General features: G+C 40.6%; 1 long non-coding RNA gene across 2 annotated transcripts in view; it reads right to left on the bottom strand.

Moving 5' to 3' along the window:
* Window positions 1–854: 854 nt before the first annotated feature.
* The window catches only part of Gm20619 (predicted gene 20619), a 128,764-nt gene continuing 109,435 nt past the window's right edge, over window positions 855–20,183 (bottom strand). Inside the window, exons 4-5 of one of the 2 annotated variants that reach the window (NR_136904.1) lie at window positions 15,499–15,943; window positions 14,175–14,525 (exon numbers count right to left, since the gene is read on the bottom strand). This is a non-coding gene — a long non-coding RNA (predicted gene 20619). Of the gene's footprint in view, window positions 1,319–14,174; window positions 14,526–15,498; window positions 15,944–20,183 lie in introns of those variants that run through there. The other variant, NR_136905.1, reaches the window with a different exon arrangement.

Below are 20,183 nucleotides of genomic sequence, written 5' to 3'. Positions count from 1 at the left end.
GGGGCCTCAGTCTGCCACTGTGACATCTCCTCAACAGCTTATAATGAGTGACAGTGATGAAATGGTTGCTGAGAATCTAGGACCTTAGAGCCAGACAATTCAAACTGCCCTCTAGTAGTCACAGCAGTGTCGTTGAGCTTCAGAAATGCAGAATCCAGGGCCAACACCAAATACAAATCTGGAATTTAACAGGCTACCTGGGTGACTTGTAAGCACTTTATCTTCTTGAGAATCCCCATTTTAAAGGAAGGTTTGTGAAACTGAGTTCGCTTGATATGATGTGTGGCTTTCATAGCAGGAAACAGAGTGGGAGACCTAGAGAGAAGCCAATGAGAAAAACTCATGATCTCTTAACACACCACTCTCCACTGATTGTGCAATCCATCCTCCAGGTTGTTCTTAGGTGTAAGGAGCTGGCTGATCTGAATGTAATGCCTCCTCTTTCTACAGATTCTGTGTAGGACCCACAAACCTTCAAAGTTCCAGTCTCTATAATGCGCCCAACCTAACTTTCAAGCCTTGTTTCCTCTACCACTTTGCAGTGTCCTCCAGCTGAGTAGGTATGCTTACTCTTCCTTAGATAAACACCGTATATTCCTCCTTATGTGACCTGTTAGTATGGCAGTTAGGGTTTTTTTTTCCATAGATGTATCTAAAGATAACATAAAACACTGGGCTGTTTTGAGTATTGCACAGTAGGATTCTGTGCATTCACATTTCTGTACAACAAGCACAATAGATCTCCTGAACACTTTTGTCTCTCCCAGTGGAAACTCTGTGCAAACTCTGTATTAGACACTAACTCTGCATTTCTGTAGCCCACAGATACTGTCTTTCTGTCTCTATGCATTTACCTGTCCTAGATGTTTTTCATATTCGTGACATCTTCGACATATGCATGAATGCAAGCAATGCGGGTGATGTTTAACACTTCTCATCGGACTTATTCCATGCAGCCATGTCTTTCAGGTTGGTCGATGTTGCAGCCTGCATCAGATTGCCCCTCTTTGGTAAAGCTGACCAACATGAAACTGTATGCACCGTGTTCTGCTTCTCAATTTCTATGAACACTTGGGTTATTTCCACTATCTCCGTTATGAATGTAGCCATGAACACAAGCACATAAAATCTAATTTAGGTTTCCATAACTGTTGAGCACTATGAACATAAAACCAGAGCATCTGAAGAGTAGGCCGGAGCTCTAGCATGTGCTGCTCTACGGTTCACTGTCAGAACCTGTACTGTTGATTGTTCATCACACTTCAGTCCTTCGATCACTGTAGCATATGCTAGTTAATGCGAAAGAGGAATCTGAGAACTGCAAAGGAACATGGTAGAAGTCTAAGTTCAGCATATATAATAATAAAGATTGCAATCTCTTACAATAAGGACTAGCATTTCATTAAAAATAGGTTTCTAATCAAATCATGACACTTAAAAAGAATCCCACTTGATTCACAGTTCCAAAGGCTGAACACATCCCCAGAAAGTATAAATTCCCAGTATTGCCTTAAGCTCCCTGAAGACTTTCTAACAGCACTACCTGGGAGCTTCCCATTAGCCGTATAGTATTTTGACTGGGAACCATTTTCTTTGATCTCATTCAATAATATATTTATCCACCTTAACTCTCCCACTAGATCTGCAGCCAAAATCTGAACGTGGTATTAATGGGCTGCAGTCTCACTGACGGTAATAACGGCGTGGCTTGCTAACCACATGATAAGATCAAGATGCATATCTGAATTGACTGTATTTATGTTCCAGATGCAAGATGATTATCTCGAAGCAGAGGCAACATGATTTAATACATAAGGCACAGGGCCAGAAATCAGGAAATCTGGATTTTATTCCTGGCTTTATCACTTGGGCCATGTACACATGAATGTAGTATTTTGTAATTGCATTGTTCTTTTTGACCCTAAACTGCTTCCTCCTGCCACTAACATACATTACTGTACTCAGCTGTGACACCACTGCTCTGCCTCCTTTCCTTCTGCGTTTCCCTCCTTTGTCCCCATCGTCCCTATTTCTTACTAAACTGCATGAGGTTTTTATCACATGAAGAGTGCATAAATATGTTTTCACCTTTTCTAACATGAAGACAATAAATGTTGATCCCTCCTAATTACCATGTCTTCATTTCCCCAAACTTCTCCTCTTACCCTTAATCTTGTTTTCCTGTTCATTTTTATTTCACCTATTTTCTGACTAGAGTTTCACTCCATTTCTTTCTCACCTTCCTTTTTAGTAGTTTCACCAGTTTGTGTTACACATCACAGCTTTTTATTTTATTTTATTTTATTTTATTTTATTTTATTTTATTTGCATTGGTGTTTTTAACTACATGTATGTCTGCTTAAGTGTTTGGCTCACCTGGAACTGGAGTTACAGACTGTTTGTAAACTGCCATGTGGGTGCTGTGAGCCCCTGTCCTTTGGAAGAGCAGTCAGTGCTCTTAACCACTAAGCCATCTCTCCAGTCCCCAAACATAAAATCTTACCACCAAAAATATTCTTCTGAGAAACGCAATGTAGGCATGCTATAGGACACAAAAGCAAACAAAGAAACATCCCAGAACACCAGAGGGGTCTCAGCATCTGCAAGACAGGCATTCAGTGAATTGAATGCTGCTCTCAGTCCATCCTACCCCACAGAGAAGAGGTCAGACAGCAACAGTCCAGTGATCCATGAATTTTCTTGAGAATGAAACACTTCTGCATCCCTGCCATGGTATAGTGTTCACGGAGAAGAAAGTCTGATTCACTGCAATGGTCTTTTGGTTCTTGTAAAGAACTTGTCATGACAGTACCACAAAGAATGGGGAAAGCCAGTCTACAACTAGGATTGCTAGCATCCTTGTGTGCAGGGCCATACAGTTACCATCCTTCAACTTTAAAAGTGTAGGTCACTGAAGAGGTCCAGCACTGGCTTATAAAAGGGCTTGGACAAAACTTGGTGTTTTCCTAGGTCATGTTGGCAAACAAGCAGAGAGGAGAAAGCTAAAGAACAGTTCCTTTGACCAGAATGTGTTGTTTGGAATTGTATTTTTTTTTTGTTCCTTTCAAGTTCCAATAGTTATACATGGAGTGACTAAGGGTACAGTTAGCACTCGGTAATTTTTGCCTCAATAAAATACTATTGGCAAAAATAAAGATCCATGTTTTCTTGACCCGGATACTGCTGCAAAACACAGAGCACTTTTGAAAATAAATGTAAGATGCAGTGTTTTTGAGACACTGTGCAGTTTAGTAATCTCAATTGTGTAAACACACACGTTTGCACACATCCTTGAGAATATATATATAATCTCTACTTTAAAAAACAGAGCAGGCAGGCTGAAACATAAAATTACAGACCACTTTGGCACACGGCGAATAGGATGAACTAAATGGCTTCATGTGATCTGTGTTCTCAAAGAACTTTTTTTTTTTTTTTTTGGTCTTTTGTTTCGCCTTTTCCAGTATTCTTCTTTTAAGAAAGCACAAAAGGTGTCACTGAAGTCCTTGCCACAGCTCAGTCTTCCTCTTCTTAAGAGAGAGGCAGCCTTCTGAAATGCTGTAAACCCTTCCTGTTTGAAGTTTTAACAGTGTGTCCACCCTCGGTCAATATATAACACTGAGGAGTTCTTTTAAAAACACTGAATTCTTTTTTTATTTTTATTTTTATTTATTTATTTATTTGATATTTTCTTTATATACATTTCAAGTGCTATCCCAAAAGTTCCCTATACACTCCCTCTGTCCTGCTCTCCTACCCACCCACTCCCCCTTCTTGGCCCTGGCATTCCCCTGTACTGGGGCATATCAAGTTTGCAGGACCAAGGTTCCTCTCTTCCCAGTGATGGCTGACTAGGCCATCTTCTGCTACATATGCAGCTAGAGATATGAGCTCTGGGGGTACTGGTTAGTTCATATTGTTGTTCCACCTATAGGGTTGCAGACCCCTTCAGCTCCTTGGATGCTTTCTCTAGCTTCTCCATTGAGGGCCCTGTGTTCCATCTTATAGATGACTGTGAGCATCCACTTCTGTATTTGCCAGGCACTGGCATAGCCTCATACGAGACAGCTATAACAGGGTCCCTTCAGCAAAATCTTTCTGGCATTGTGCAATAGTGTCTGGGTTTGGTGGCTGATTATGGGATGGATCCCTGAATGGGGTAGTCTCTGGATAGTCCATCCTTTCGTCTTAGCTCCAAACTTTGTCTCTTTAACTCCTTTCATGGGTATTTTGTTCCCTATTCTAAGGAGGAACCAAGTGTTCACCCATTGGTCTCCCTCTTCTTGATTTTCTTGTAAAACAGTGAATTCTTGACAAGATTATGCCATAAAAAAATCACTGATTCACTTAATACATGTCTTTCTTAAATACAGTCTATATTCAACATATTTTGTAATATTTTTCAATATTTAGACCAAGATAGAGTACTCCCACTAGTATGCAAGAGCTAGCACACTTGACAAACTTTTCCCTCAAATATGGGTAGATACTACTTGCTTCTGAAGAACTGCTGACCATACAGTTCTCAATAGCACCACTAGTTATCGGCAATGTTTTACATAACCATTATCATAATAAATCAACTTGGACTTTCCTCCAGCATTTGAATTTTGGTATAATTGAAACAAGGCTGACCCTGAGCTGATGAGCAGATACTTGTAGACTCAATTCTCAAATGCATTGTGTGGGGAGTTGTTAGACCATTCTGTTTTTTATACATAGTAAAAATGAATGTCCCATGATATTAAAAAAAAAAAAAAGATGTGGAATCCAGACCCCAAGCTTTTCTTTTCTTACAAGCTCTGCTTGTAGTCTTTGAAGATGGAAGTTGCAGATTCAAGAAGAAAAAGAGCCAGTTTAGAAAAGCATGTGACTTGACAGTCATTAAAACAAATCCCAGAACATATACCTAGCCCAACAGCATAGTTGTGATGTTTGAATCACAGAGGATACTAGCATGGACTGCAAAAACTCTACAAATTCCCAAAAAAGTTATCCTCAGCCTTTGTATTGTGCATTTCTGAGGACAAAGTATAGACTCTGTCCTACAAAGCCATAAAAGGAATTCTCTTTCCCTGAAACTCTGAAAAAAAAAAAACTCCTGATGTAAGGGGAAAATGAGGAAAACTGAGAACATGTACTACGGGCTCCATAAAAAACCAACAGGAAGTTAACAGTTGTGGGTACCACTGTTAATCTGATACTTGGGCAGCACTACAGTGTCTGGGTGGATAATACCCATAGTGTCTGGGCTGTACTTGTAACCAGTCTCTTACTTCTTAGTCTCCTTGCTAAAGAAGCAGTTTTAGGGAACCCTGACCCTGTACACCATAACAACCATTGCCATCAGGGTTCACGCAGCCATAGCAGCCAGTCTTCAGTTAAGGGAATTCTTAGGTAGCAGCATTTAGTATAAGAATATCTACTGGCACTGGAATTTTCTAATTCATCATGAAGACCCTGGTTCAGTAATGGTCCCTCTGGTCCTGAAAAATGAGGCTAAGATGAGTTTAGGAAGCCTTGTGTTATTTTAGCATACCAGACACGTAAAAGATGAATAGAAATGTCATTGGATATTTGCTTTGGCTAGCCCATCCCAAGGATGTGTCTTTCCTGGTGAGTCACACAATCCATAACACTAGGTCTTCAAGATGAGAACAGACATGGTATGTTTCCCTAGAATAATCCTATTTCCCTTGTGAGCTGTAACCAGAGCTCCTTGCCTACCGAGCAAAGAGTGATGGTAGTGATTCTGGCAATCAACAAGAAGAACTTTTACAAGAGAGAATGAGCTTTTCCATGTCAAGCCTGTTATTACATTCAAATGGACATAGAGTTCGAACTACTCACTATTCAAGGATGGAGGTAACTATTCAATGAGACAGAATATTGCTTGTTGATTCTTGGAGGTTATACTGGGAATAAAAGAGTTTAATGTTTCACTCAATAGACATGTATTTAATAAGCGATTTGATAATAGCATTTTAGAGGTTCTTCTTATCTAAAGATAAAATTATGCTTCTAGCAGAGAAATAATGTCTAACATATTCTATTGTCAACTGTGCAGGCTTGTTTTATTCACCATTTGGGCAAGGCTTAGGGTTAAAAGATCTCACCAATCCATCAGTAAGGGGCTCTTGTTGCTGGGTCTTAAACTCGGGAAGGGCTCAGAAGAAAGTGAAAAATAGAAGCCACTTGGGCTACATCAGAATGAGTCACTGGGTAAAGAATGCCTTTCGCTGAGGTTATATAATTGGTCTACATTCACTTGGCCCCTACCCCAGAACAAGACAGCTACGGCTGAGCAGATGCCTTACACATAGGAGGAGCTAGAGCATGTGTTGAGTGACAACAGTTTGATAATGGATTTGAGCATGACATCATCATTCTTTCCTGCTGGCCTGGAGTTTACTCTTCCCTTGGAACATAAAGGAGTGGAGATCGTAAAGCTGAGCCAACTCCAGTAACAATAACATCTGCTTAATGAGCCCTTAGCATATTATCAGGCCATATTCTAAATATCTTACACATGTTAACTCTCATAACAAGCCAAGGAGATGACTGTCACAGTCCATTTTATGAATGGAAAACCGAGGCCAAGAAAACCTAAGTTGTGTATTTAAAGTCATATGGTTTATAAGTCACACACTCTGGGTTCAAACCCAGCCAGGCTGTTTCATTTCAGGATCTGTAGACTTAATTACTGTCTTAAACCATGGCTTTTGGAACAGAAACAGTGACCAAAAGCCTTGTTTTAAAACATGTACGTGTTTTGAGAGGCTATTTCATGACAACAGTGCAATAGAATGTGGTGATTTACAGCACACAGGCCCTGGAACCAGTGAGTTTTTTCTTTCAAAAAACATTGCCCATGGCTCACTGGTGGTTCTACATAGATTGCCAACATTAAACTGTAGGTAGTATGCCTTGCCTCAGAGAGACTTTCTGAAGATTAAGTAAAGCTTTTAGTGTGTTTGTTACACATGGTAATGATAAGGATAATGATAATAATTGACATTTATTGAGTGTTTGCTATTTACTTGCTAAATATCTAATAAATTCTGATTAAAACATCTTGGTGTGCTCAATGTCTATCACATTTGGATGGTTTCTAATCTTCTCTAACAACAGAGACTATAGTTACCGTCAATTAATTTAAGGACTTTATCAACTACAAACTAATAGTTAGCTTCAAAAACTGGTTCTACAAAAGCTCTACTCACTAAAAAGAAATGTTGAGTCAATGAATTAAAGACAGCTAACCAAGGGTTGCTTCCATTGCATCCCTGCTGACGACATCAGTAAACATTTTAACACCTGCCTTCACCATTTCTTTCCACCCACGTAGGAAGACCCAGTATCAAATCTAGTAGTTGTTCTATCTTTTAAAAATTGTGAGATAATTTAGACATAAGGGAAAACAGAGAGAACAGTAGGCCAGGACCAGAGAGGACATACTAGCTCTTTCATGAACCATACTTAATCTTAGAATACCCACAGTCTTACTGTAATTCGCAATGGAATCCAAGAAGACTGGCCTCACAATAGAAGGATCGTGCCAATAGTCCTTAGGTAGCACTAATCTGTGAAGGTCAACCGGTGGCAACATTTTTATTCTCTAGGATTTCATAAGAGAAAGGCTGTTGTTTTGCATCATCCAGTTGAAGCTGAAGAGAAACCTTTGGCAAGTGGATGGAGATGAGGGGAAGGAAAATATGGTAAGAGTTAGGTGGAGTTTCAGGATCACAGCCAAATGCAGTCCAGACCTGGCAAGGAGCTGGGAATGAAAATGGGCCAAGATGAATATCTAACCTTCAGTCTACGACTATAAATTAGGGGATATGAGAGAAGACTGCCACGGGATAACTAAGGGCTTCCTGGGTATGGCATAAAAAAATGAGAGTTTAGGGAAGCTGGCTGTCTTAGAATAGTAGTGGTTTATACACTACAAGTCTCTTGCTACAGGAAAGCACATGCCTCTATTTGGGAATCTGTTTAATAGGTCTCAGGCTTCCCCCTGGAATAACGCAAGATATTTGTATAGGTATGCACATATGTAGTTTCCTGAAGGGAAGAGATTATCTCTTTTATTTGATTCTCAAACATTCTATTACCGCATAGCCACAGCAAGTGAACACTATCTAGGCTTCATAATTTGGAATTGACATCGATCAGGCACATTGACCTTTTTAATATCACAAAGAACACAAATAACATCCATTAAACAAAAGCATTGCAGCATGTTGCAACTCTTCATCCCCAAAGAGCACTCAGCTATCAATGAGCAGTACCTGCTTTTGATGATATAAATCACAAGAGAGACCAAAGCCTGATCAGCAGGCTGAGTTCCCTTTGCAAACACTGCATCCCTCCATCCTGGCCATTGCCTCTCCATTCTTATGCCTCTGATGGCTATCACAGACGCTAGCTAATGTATCCCTAGGAAGGGGCTTTCAGATTGGCATTTACAAAAGGCTCTCAACCTAACAAGGTTCCTGTGGCACAGAGAAAAATGGAAGGAGTTTTCTTTTATAAACATAAAACTATTGAGTTTAAGCTCCTTTAAAGGCCAACGGGTTATTTCCTTACTGCTTGTTTATTATGAAACAATGTCCTTATGTCTTGATGCTGATGGTCAACATAGTCTGTCCTTTGTTGTTAACTCTACTTGATCAATAGTGGCTCGACATTTTCAGAAAGCTTTGTCAAGCCTGTGAAATCAGAACTGTGGGGCTCAGAAGCAGTGCCTGTAGCTGACAGGAGAGTGTGGCAAGAAAACCGTCAGGTAAGTTTCTGTTCTCCAGGCCTAGTGCCTATTTGTAGAACAGAATTTTTTTCCACTGCGGCACTGAAACTAAATATGCACAATAGCTTTGTATGTTTATTTGTTAAGAGGTGCTTGGCTTACACAGTGAGGATGGCCGCTGGAACGTTGAAGTTCCACCTTTAACTGCAAATGTGCCCAACATCCCATTCAGTAAATGTCTACTGAAAGAGAATTGACTTGGCTCATCCGACACATAGGAGAGCTTCTCACACAGCTCCTGCCTATCATGAGCCACATTCATCCAGTTGGCACCCAGCACAAGGTCCCTTGCCTTACGTGAGTGGGTGGCAGGCTTTTATAGCATGGCTCTATTTGATTTTATTTCCAACTTGCTCTGTAAGTGACATGATCACTCAACTAGACTTTGCCTTGTACTTGCAAGGAGTGAAAAACTCACTGTTCTTGTTGCCTGACAATCTTTGTTTAAAGACAATAAGTGTATGGGCTACTTAGGAAAACTGTCTTTAACATAATTACGTGCTCTGGGAATTATGGAGGTGAAACATTTTCATCTTAGCATAAACAAAAGTCAAGGTGCTCTTGAGAATAACTATGATTAGCACATTGCTGGCCTTCATACTCACATTTCAGACATTTTTAAATTCTACGTGCTTTTATTCTTTATGTATAATTGTAGCTAAGACTGTTACATTTGAATAATTTCCTTTCAAATTCATACACTGGAAAAATATCGAAACAAACTATGTAAAACTTACAATGGGAGACAAAATATTATTAAATGCATTCACCAAGAGAAAGTCATGTAAGGAGTATTTTGTACAGCCTTCGTCCATGTAACTTCAGGCATGGCCTTCCTCTGATCAACTCTACAGAGAGTAAAAGCTACCTCCAAGGGTCATTTTAAGAATTAAGTGTGCTAATATGTGTGTTCTAGCACTGGGCATGACACATGGCAATCAGTGACTTTGCCCAATTAATGCCATTCGTATTATTGCACACTTGAAGTAGCAGTTGTAGAATAGTTTAGCAGCAGGAAAAAAAGAGCACACCAATCTCGCATCGTTTCTTTTCGCCATTACGTTACAACTTCCCTTCAATTCATCTCCATCATGGCTTTCTGAGAGAACAGCAGGATAGAAATAAGTTCAATCATTCCTCATCTCAGACCTCACAAAAATCTTGGAAAATCCTCTCTGATCGTCAACACATCTCCATCTAGAGCATCCACTATGCACATGGGCGCACTTGCACAGATGGCCAGTTTTTGTGAGATCCTTTCAGAATCCCAGTGAGCATCCTCGGACGAGGCTCATTCTTTAGCCTGACTTATATTTTTATTGTAGACAGAAATGTAAGCAGTGTGGAATGCCACTTAAAAACATGAGCCTTGCAGGCAGATGACTTGGTTGCAAATTCTGGCTCTGCTTTGTTCAATTATTCCTCCTTCCTCCAAGGTTCTTTGTCTGTGAGGGCACCTTTACGGGAAAGCCATGGGGGTTAATTGAGAGGTTGTGTATGAAGCTCTGCGTCCAGCATCTGGCGCCTTGTAAATGCTCAGTAAGCTTCAGCTATCATTCTTTGCTGCAGATGTACATTTTTGTCTCGAAAAGTTCCTTTGGAGTCTTTACTGTTCTTTCCTCTCGGTGCGTATGAGTTCCTCTCCATCTCTAAACCTGTGGAGCGTATAGTAGTTGTCTTCTATAGTCTTTGTTTACTAATTCTGTCATCTTTGCTGTTTCCTATTCTTTCTACCAGGTGATACGCTCCTAACTCTTGATCATATTTTATTGCTGCTTTTGCATATCCGATGCTGTGATTTAGATGTAGTTTGAAGTATTCCCCAAAGGTTCAATTGCTCGAAGTTTCAAGGTGGGGCCTAATGGAAGATGTCTTAGATATTTGAAGTGCTGCTCTCAGAATGAAGTAATATAGTTCTTGCAGGACCCACTTAGGTCTAATTTAAAAAACCAAAAATGCCTCTGCCCAGCTAGGCAGTAGTGGCTCATGTCTTTAAAACCAACACTTAGGAGGCAGAGACAGGCAGGCAGATCTACAAAATGAGTTTGAAGCCAGCCTGATCTACAAAATGAGTTCCAGTACAGCCAAGGCTACAAAGAAAAACCCTGTTCAAAGAGAGAGAGAGACAGAGAGAGAGACAGAGAGAGAGAGAGAGAACCTCTGCCCATCCTGCAACCTATGTCTCAGTCAGAAACCAAGATAATATGGCTTCTTATTCATGGATATTCAGCTTCAAAACTATGAGTAAAATAAAATGCATACCTCAAAATATTTGTATACAACAACAGAAACAATAATATACCAATGACAGCTTTTTTACATTATAAACTTGGTTATTAGCTGCTTTGTGTTGTACATTTCATTTAATTGATGTTGGATTTTGATTTGCTACACATTTGGGTTACCTGGAATAAATTTAGAAACCTCAAAGCTTGCTTTTCAAAAGTGCTAGGGTATATTCAGAGAGGCTTTGTGTCCTTGTAATGTTTCGCCAGCAAAACACACTCGGACAACCAGGTCCTTCTACAGAAGAGCTTTATTGCTTACTTCTCAGGAAGACCCCGAACCCTGAAAATGGAGCTGTTTAAATACCCCTCTGTGTGACATGTCAGCTCCTGATTAGCTGCTCACCCATCACCCCACTATTACACCCCGGGATGGGCAGTGACTTGGCACGAATTTACTCCTGCACCTGCGCACATTGCTTGTTTACCAGTTAGGCACTGTGGAAGCCAGCGCCATCTTGAAATGGCGATTGCTCACGGCTCTCCACAGCTTTGGACTATAACTAATTCAGTCTACCTTTGCTGAGGATTCGTCTGATGTCTCTGATGCTGTCTTCCCACCATGGTTGGTAGGAATATGAACGAGCTGCTTCATCCCATTTGCTTCACGAGTTCTCTCCAGTGGTCCTTTCCCTCACATCAATCTTTACTCTCATGTGTGTACAAATCAGTTCTCAGCCAGAAACTTGTGGACACCTCTCCAACATACAATTTCTAGGTAATCACTTCTTCATAATAATGCCCTTTAAATATTGGAAACGGCTTATATACTTGTTACAGAAATAATTGGAAAGGAGATAAATATTTCTTTAGAATACATTTATTATTTATGAGAAACATCACTCTCTCTCTCCTGATTTTGCCCTTTTTTCTTTCTCATATCCCATCTCTTCCTGCTTTTTCTCTCTTTCTGAGTGTTTCTGTGTGTGTGCGCGCGCGCGCGCGCGCGTGTGTGTGTGTGTGTGTGTGTGTGTGTGTGTGTGTTTCTCTGTGTATCTCTATCTCTCTATCTCTCTCTGTCTCTATGTGTCTCTGCGTGTCTCTGTGTGCCTCTGTCTCTCTGTCTCTCTTTCTGTCTCTCTCTCTGTCTCTCTCTCTGTCTCTCTCTCTGTCTCTCTCTCTCTCTCTCTCTCTCTCTCTCTCTCTCTCTCTCTGCCAGTAATGCTTGCTTTCCAAACCTCTGTCTATCAAATTCTAAGTGTCTTGGCCTCCATGAACGCCAGTTCTGCCTCTCTCAGCTGGACCACAACGTTGGGTTGCTCCTCTAGACGTTCATCCCTGACACACTGCAGTCATTAAGCTGCTATAATCATAGGACTCACTTCCTGTGCTTGCCTTCTCGCAGGAAATGACAGTTACCTAGATGTTCAAGGTGGAATACTGAATCCAGTCTTTCTGGCTCCATCCTCGCCAGAAGTTGAAATCTTTAGCTATTATTTCCAAAAGCTAGTTTTAGGTGCAAACTTTACACATCTAAAGATAAATTTAAAGAAATAACAAATGCAACATATGGAAGAATGTGCAGGCTCGTGTGTGTTATTAAATAGATTCCTCAATCTAGGCATGCATTATGTTTGCTGGGTATTTTTCTGTGTGTCTGTGTGTGTGTCTCCCTTCTGAAAACATTTCACTTTTAGATTCTTGGCTCTGGGCCAATTTTGTGTAAAAGCCACAAATTTTGAAGCTTTTATATAATTTTAAATCCTAGATAAGATACAATTATGTCTTTTGTGAATGACTTAGTCAATTAAGGTTTTCCTAAAAGAAGAAAATTTGATTTTGTTGTTGTTGTTATTTTACTCTGGCTATTAATGCCATGCAATCCCTAAATGTTGAAAGTAAAGTTCTCCTATATGCTGGCATTGCAAGAACCGTTTAATATACAGATGAAGCCCAATGCACGGGATGATGATGCAAGGAAGGGATAAACTTTTATACCTCTTCACGCTTATATTAAGCATGATCACATTACTCAAAGCTCAGTTAGCTTGTAGAAGGTCTGTGTCTGTAAAAGACACAGAAAAACCGCACACACATGAATGGTGTGAGTTACACTAAACCTTTTGCTTGAACAAGAAGACATATTTATACAATGTTTACTCTGCATACAGAGAATTGGAAATCGTAAAGGGAAACTGAGGAATTCATACTTAACAAAAATTACCTTTGAAATTTAATCGCTGCATTTTGAGGCATACAATGAGATTTTACATTTCCTCACTGAGACATTTATTGTTCCTGCAGAAACCGAATTATATCTTATTCCTAAATCTGTCTTCTATTAAACTAAAGAAGTCCATAAATCAATAATAACCTTTCAGATATCAACCTCTTCATAATTATGTCTTCCATATCTATGTAATTGTTTGCATATTTTATATTAAAACAAACAGGGCAAGGCACATTTTGCTTGATTGGAAGGAGGGTCTAAAGATTTTAGTTGGTTTTCAACATTTGTGAAATCTGTTTTTATCCTCTTTTCCATTACATTTAAAAGTTAATCTATTTCACACAAAGAAGCAAATAGATGCGCTGATGCAGATCAACTCTCCAGGAAAAAAACAAAAACCAAAAAACAGACAAACCAAGTTGTCCATTAGAACTTGATGTGGATTCTATCATAGTATCATAGTATAGTTTCCACTAAAAACAACAGCAAACTTGTCAGTTAAAGAAATGTGTGATTTTAGTTGAATCAGGATCTGAGTATCTTTCTGACAATTTCTCTGCGTGTCTCAACAGGAAGTGGCTGAATGGCCACTCCAGATTGATCTCAGATTCAGAAACACCAGCATCTTGAAGCTGCTCTGTTTGTGGCGTGAAATGACAGCAACCAGAGAGGCCTGCGGCTGCTTTCCTCGATGCCTAGTCTGTGTGCCAGCCATCTGTGTTCATTTAGACTGTGTGTGTGTGTGTGTGTGTGTGTAGGTGGAGAGGGTGGTGAGTGGCAGAGCTCAGGTTGCAGGTCTCAGCATGGGTTTTGATACAGAACTAGACCTTCTGCCTGGTGCCTCTCTAACAAGACCCCTCATCTGCTGGGCCCTCCAGAGAAGTAATTTCACCAAGACCAGCTGCGAGGGGAATGTTTCTTGTTCTCTTTATTCAAAGTGAAAGATGTTAAACAGAAATTTTCAGAAGCACTTTTGTTTGGAAAACGGGAACGGAAGATCACGGAAACTGGAAAACATCCATGAAATTAGCCCGAAATCATGGCCAATACTGATCATTTGCCGACAAGCTGTCTGTCAGGGAAACCACAACAATGGTTTATTCAGGGCATCCTGGGGCAACAGTGCTGCGGTGGCACTAACCACACATTGGTCCAGAGGTTGACATTTTATGTTTTCACTTTTGTCATTGCAATAGAGGGTCCATGGCACACTAGTAGCAGGAGTCCTCAAGTACTCATTGCTTTCTTTCTCAGATGTAATCCACTAGTGAGAATTAAGAGAGAATATAGATTTAAATAAGACCCCCGAGGACCCGCAGGAGTCCCTAAGACGGGAAACGGGAAGAGAACCAGACACAGGCCACACTTCGTCTCACTGATCTCAAACTTGGTATACACTTGTTAAAAAGCTCATTTTTTGTCTATGAATAGGAGGTGGAAATGAGCGAATCTGGCTGTATACATTTGTTATTTATTATTTATAACTCAAAACCTTAGCAGCCTATAATTAATATGCATACCTATAAAATTTCACAATATCCCTATGGCCTTTAACATTATTGCAATATTTATTCAAAGAATCTCTCTTCTCTCCCCTCCACTCCCCTCTCCTCCCCTCCCCTCCCATGTCCTCCTCTTTCCTCCCTCCCTCTCCTCTCCCCTCCCCTTCCCGCTCCTCCTCTCTCCTCCCTCTCTCTTCTCTTCTCCCCCCTCCCCTCTCCTCTCTTCCCCTCTCTTATTCTCCTGTCTTCTTTGCTCTCCTCTTCACCTCCTTACAGTTTCAGACCCTGTAGCTTTCATTGCTCTGACCTTCTGGGAATGTCCTTACCATGTATCCATCAATACTGCACCTCTAAGCCCATACCTAATTGGTTGCCATGCCCAATCCTGGAGCTCACTTTCCAAATGTCACATCTGCCTACAGCAGAGTGATTTCTATTCCCAACTTAGTGTCAAGTTATCCATTTATTATTAAAACTAGGTTTCACACTATTAAAATTAGGTGTGGAACTGTCCTTCTTAACTTCTGCCCAAGGGGGATATTTTCTGTGTATTAACAGGACTTAAAAGCTTACTCTGAAAATAGCTCCCAAACTCAGGCAGAGCCAAGAGCCCTTCCTGCATCACAGAGCACCGGGTTTCCAATACCGAGAGCAATGGGGCCCTCAGAAGAGCAGGAACACTTTCAGAATGCTTCACATACTTTGAGAATTACATAAGATGAGAAACAGACTCACCTGGGTAGCATTTCATCTTAAATATTTGCTGGTCCAAGTGTGCACACTACCATGTAAAGGATTCATAAGGAACTGTTATAAATGGCTGTGCCCTCGCTGTTCTGGAATTTGACAAATACCATGAGAGCTTTCTTCTTAGGTAAAAGCAGTCTCATCCTATGGTACTGATAAAATTCTTTTTCCACATTTTGAAATTTGCAGATTCAAGTTACTGAGTCTTTCTTTCATGAATTGCCCCTCTAGAAACTTCCCAGAATCTTTACAAGTCGCAGGTCAGAGACTCGGTCCTCAAGAGCTGTGTACGTGGATGGAGGAAGCAAAACCACTTCCTGTAAGAGAGCAATGAAGACTGTATACTGTTGTGCGATGGGATGGAAAACAGTTCGGCTTGGATTAGGTGCCTGAGTGAAGATGGCAGAAATCTGCTTGGAAAAGGTTGGGATCTCTGGAATGAAGAAAAAAATGCAAGAAGCAAACATAAAATGCTGGTGCCTCTGTATGACCCAGCAGGCTTTGTGCTACTGAAGGTAGGAAAGAGTCCTGAACTGAAGACACTGTGCATTCTATGGAGGAAAAAGTTACTTCACAAATTTGTTATTTTACAGTGGAACATCTTCAGCCTTTAGAAAGAATGAAGATGTGTTGTTCACAGGAAAACTAGAGAGTCAGAGCAGCTACAACTAGAGAGCCAGAGAGTATGTCTAAGAAAGAAAAATGGCGTTTGTTTTCTTTCATTTGTGGTTCCTAGATTTTAATAGATACATAAAATCACACACACACACACACACACACACACACACGTCCCTAAGGGAACAGATTGGATTAGTAGAGTTGGGAGAGACAAAAAAAAGAAAGTAAATGGGCAGGAATGTGCTTGTCAGATGCTTACACAATACATACTCATATGAAAACTTTTAAAATAAATATTTTCACTTGATGTTTTAAGAAAATCATTCTGACAATAATTTTGGAAAGTTTGTGAGGGAACAATCTACAGTTACAAACTATGTCATTGAGCCATGGAAGTGATCTACGGTGGTCAGAGATCAGATGAGTTCTTCACAGATTATTGAAAGAAACCTTGAGTGATGTAACCCAGTCACAAAAGAACACACATGATATGCACTCACTGATAAGGGGATATTAACGCAGAACCTCAGAATACCCAAGATATAATTTGCAAAACACATGAAACTCAAAAAGAAGGAAGACCAAAGTGTAGACACTTCAATCCTTCTTAGAAGGGGGAACAAAATACCCATGGAAGGAGTTACAGAGACACAATTCAGAGCAGAGACTGAAGGAATGACCATTGAGAGACTGCCCCACTTGGAGATCTATTCCATAAACAACCACCAGACACTATTGCAGATGCCAGCAAGAGCTAGCTGACAGGAGCCTGATATAGCTGTCTCCTGAGAGGCTCTGCCAGGGCCTGACAAATATAGAAGTGGATGCTCATAGTCATCCATTACACAGAGCACAGGGTCCCCAATGAAGGAGCTAGAGAAAGTACTCAAGGAGCTGAAGGGGTTTGCAGACCCCTAGGAGGAACAACAATATGAACTAAGCAGTACCCCCAGAGCTCCCTGGGACTAAACCACCAATCAAAGAAAACACATTGTGGTATTCATGGCTCTAGCTGCATATGTAGCAGAGGATGGCCTAATTGGTTATCAATGGGAGGAGAGGCCCGTGGTCCTCTGAAGGTTCTATGCCCCAGAATAGGGGAATGCCAGGGCCAGGGAGTGGGAGTGGGTGGGTTGGGGAGTGAGGGTGGGAGGTGGAGGTGGGTGAGAAGGATAGAGAATTTGCGGAGAGGAAACTAGGAAAGAGGATAACATTTGAAATATAAATAAAGACAATATCTAATAAAAACAATGGTATGTGGCAAACCAAAAGCAGGGAATGAGTGGCAGAGTCCAGAGTGGTAGGCTGTTTTTAGACTTAGGAAAATAAGAGATGATGTCGGCACCAGGAGAAATAGGGACACTAGGAGATAAGAAATGCACTGTTTAAAACAACGTTGGGGGTAAGAGTAAACAGAATTCACTGAAATTGCCAAAGAACAAATCTGATGGATAAAATTTGTGTTTAATTTCTCCTTGTGTGCTTTGCTAAGGAAAAACAAAACATTAAAGATGCATCCATTTGCTTATATTTAAAAGTCCAACATTCTGGGCCAGGGAGTTGGCTTAGCAAGTAAAAGTTCTTGCTGCCCAAGCCTCGTAACCTAAGTTTGATCCTCAGGATCCAAATAAAAGTGAATGGAGACAACCAACTCCACAGAGATGTCTTAGGATCTCTATGTCCATACCACGGCACACAACTGCTCACACATTACATACACACACACACGAGAGAGCGAGAGAGAGAGAGCGAGAGAGAGAGAGAGAGAGAGAGAGAGAGAGAGAGAGTAATAATAATAGATTCTAAAAATTTAAATGAAAACTGTCCAGTGATCTATAGTATACTTTTGGATTTATAATCCTAAAGGTTTGAACAGATGTTCATGTTCATAGTAGCTTTGTCATCGCAGCCAAGAGGTGCAAACCCAAAGGTTCATCAACAAATTAATGAATAATTAAAATGTGGTTTTATATATAATGAAATGCCTTTAATAGGTTACACTTAGGAACATATGTTATTGTGTGCAATAACAATTGATGAAAAGGATGTCATTAATTTGAAAGAGAAAAAGGAGGGGTGTATGAGAAGGTTTGGAGGGAGGAAAGGGAGGGAAATGTAATTATATTATAATTACAAAATAGCTCATACTCAAAGTACATGGTACTCTGACACTTCTTATAACGAGAATAAGTCTTGAAGATGTTAAAATCAGTGAAAGAATGGGTTGGATGCGACTACACAGTAGAGGGCTTGCGTAACGTGTATAAGGCCTGGGTTTAATTCCCAGCACCACAGCTAAATAAGGCAAATCCACAAAGACGAGTGTTGTATGGCTTCTCTTATATGTGGTACTTGCAATATCTGAAGTCAGAAGGATACACAGAACAATAGCTACCAGGGGAATTGGCAGCTGCTTATTAGCAGACACAGTTTGAGTGAGAGACTCTGGAGATGGAGCCCTGTCACATCACAGGAGTATGAGTTTGCTTACTGAACTATATGTTTTAAGTAGTTAATATAATAAGTTTTATGTTACGCATGTTGCCTTTTTTTTTTTTAAAGTAGTTTGACCTGGGGTATTAGCTTAGTGGTAGTCCTCTTGCCTGCAGTATGCAACACCCTGGATCCAATCTCACACACTGGGAGAAACTGAGTCTCAAAGAAAAATTACATTATAAACACTGAAAGCAAATCAAAGAAATTTTTCAAAAGGACGATTGAAATCTATATGCCTGGATCATCATAGACTCATCCACTTGCTAGCTCATCTCTATTGGATACAATGATGAGCATTAAAAGAACTAACGTGAAATTCCTTTGCATCTCCTGATTCTCCATAGATATGAGTTTCCTCTGCAGTTAAGAAAGCACTCTCTGAACTTTTGCCCTCCGCAGAATTAGACCTCAGGAGTGTGTGTGTCATTCATACTGACCTGAAGATCTTCGACGAAGAGCTGGCAGGGAACAAAGGAAGACTGCTCAGTCGGGAAGGCACCTCTTCCCTGACACAAAGACTGGAGCAAAGGAAACAGAGCTGCAGCCGTACAGCTCCATCTGCACAGGACTTGTCCTGCTACGATAAGGACCAGAGTCTGATTCCTAGACCTACAGAAGAAAGCCAGGCATGGTGACACAAGAGCTTGCAGTCCCAGTGCTGAAGAGGCAGAGACAGCGAGACCCCCTCAGGCTTGCTGGCCAGCTAGTCTAGCTTACTTGGAGAGCTCTGGCCAGTGAGAGACCCTGCCTCAAAATTAAAAATGCCTGATGAACACTTGCGATTGTTCTCTGTGTTCCACATGCATGTGAATATACCAACACACACACAAACACACACAGAGCATACACACACAGAGCTTACACAGCACACACACATACACATCATACATACACAGAGAGACCATAAACACACAGAGCATACACAGCACACACACACAGAGCATACACACACAAAGCATACACACACACACACACACACACACACAAACACACACAGAGCATACACACACAGAGCATACACACACAGAGCATACACACACAGAGCATACACACACACACACACACACACACAGAGCATACACAGCACACACAAAGCATACACAGCACACACACACAAGCATACACAGCGCACACACACGCATACACAGCACGCACACACACAGAGCATACACAGAAATAGGCAGAAATTTTCAGTTTCTCTGCACTTCATTAGCAGAGAAGACACTTGAAGAGAAGCCTGAGACCCTGCCAGGGTGAGAAGCTATCACTGACACTAGTTTCAAAACGAAGACTAGAAATTATTAGAATTGTTGAGCATGTAATTATAAAGATCTCAAGATCATGATAAGTGCCGCAAAAGCACTTAGCATTTTGCTAAGTAATGATAATTTCTGATCTTTGTAAGAAAGAAATTCCTACCATAATGTTTATCAAAACCAGAACTACACTAATGGAAAAGTTCTTCCAAAAAAGTCTAAACAAGTGGCTGAATCTCAGCTTCATTTTTTTAAAGAACAATGCAAAGCCAGCACACAAAATCAGATACTACTAATTACACT

Source organism: Mus musculus, chromosome 6, assembly GCF_000001635.26.
Source record: "Mus musculus strain C57BL/6J chromosome 6, GRCm38.p6 C57BL/6J".
Taxonomy (NCBI): Eukaryota; Metazoa; Chordata; class Mammalia; order Rodentia; family Muridae; genus Mus; species Mus musculus.
The sequence above is the reverse complement of the archived record's forward strand: the minus strand, read 5'-3'. Positions and strand labels throughout refer to the sequence as shown.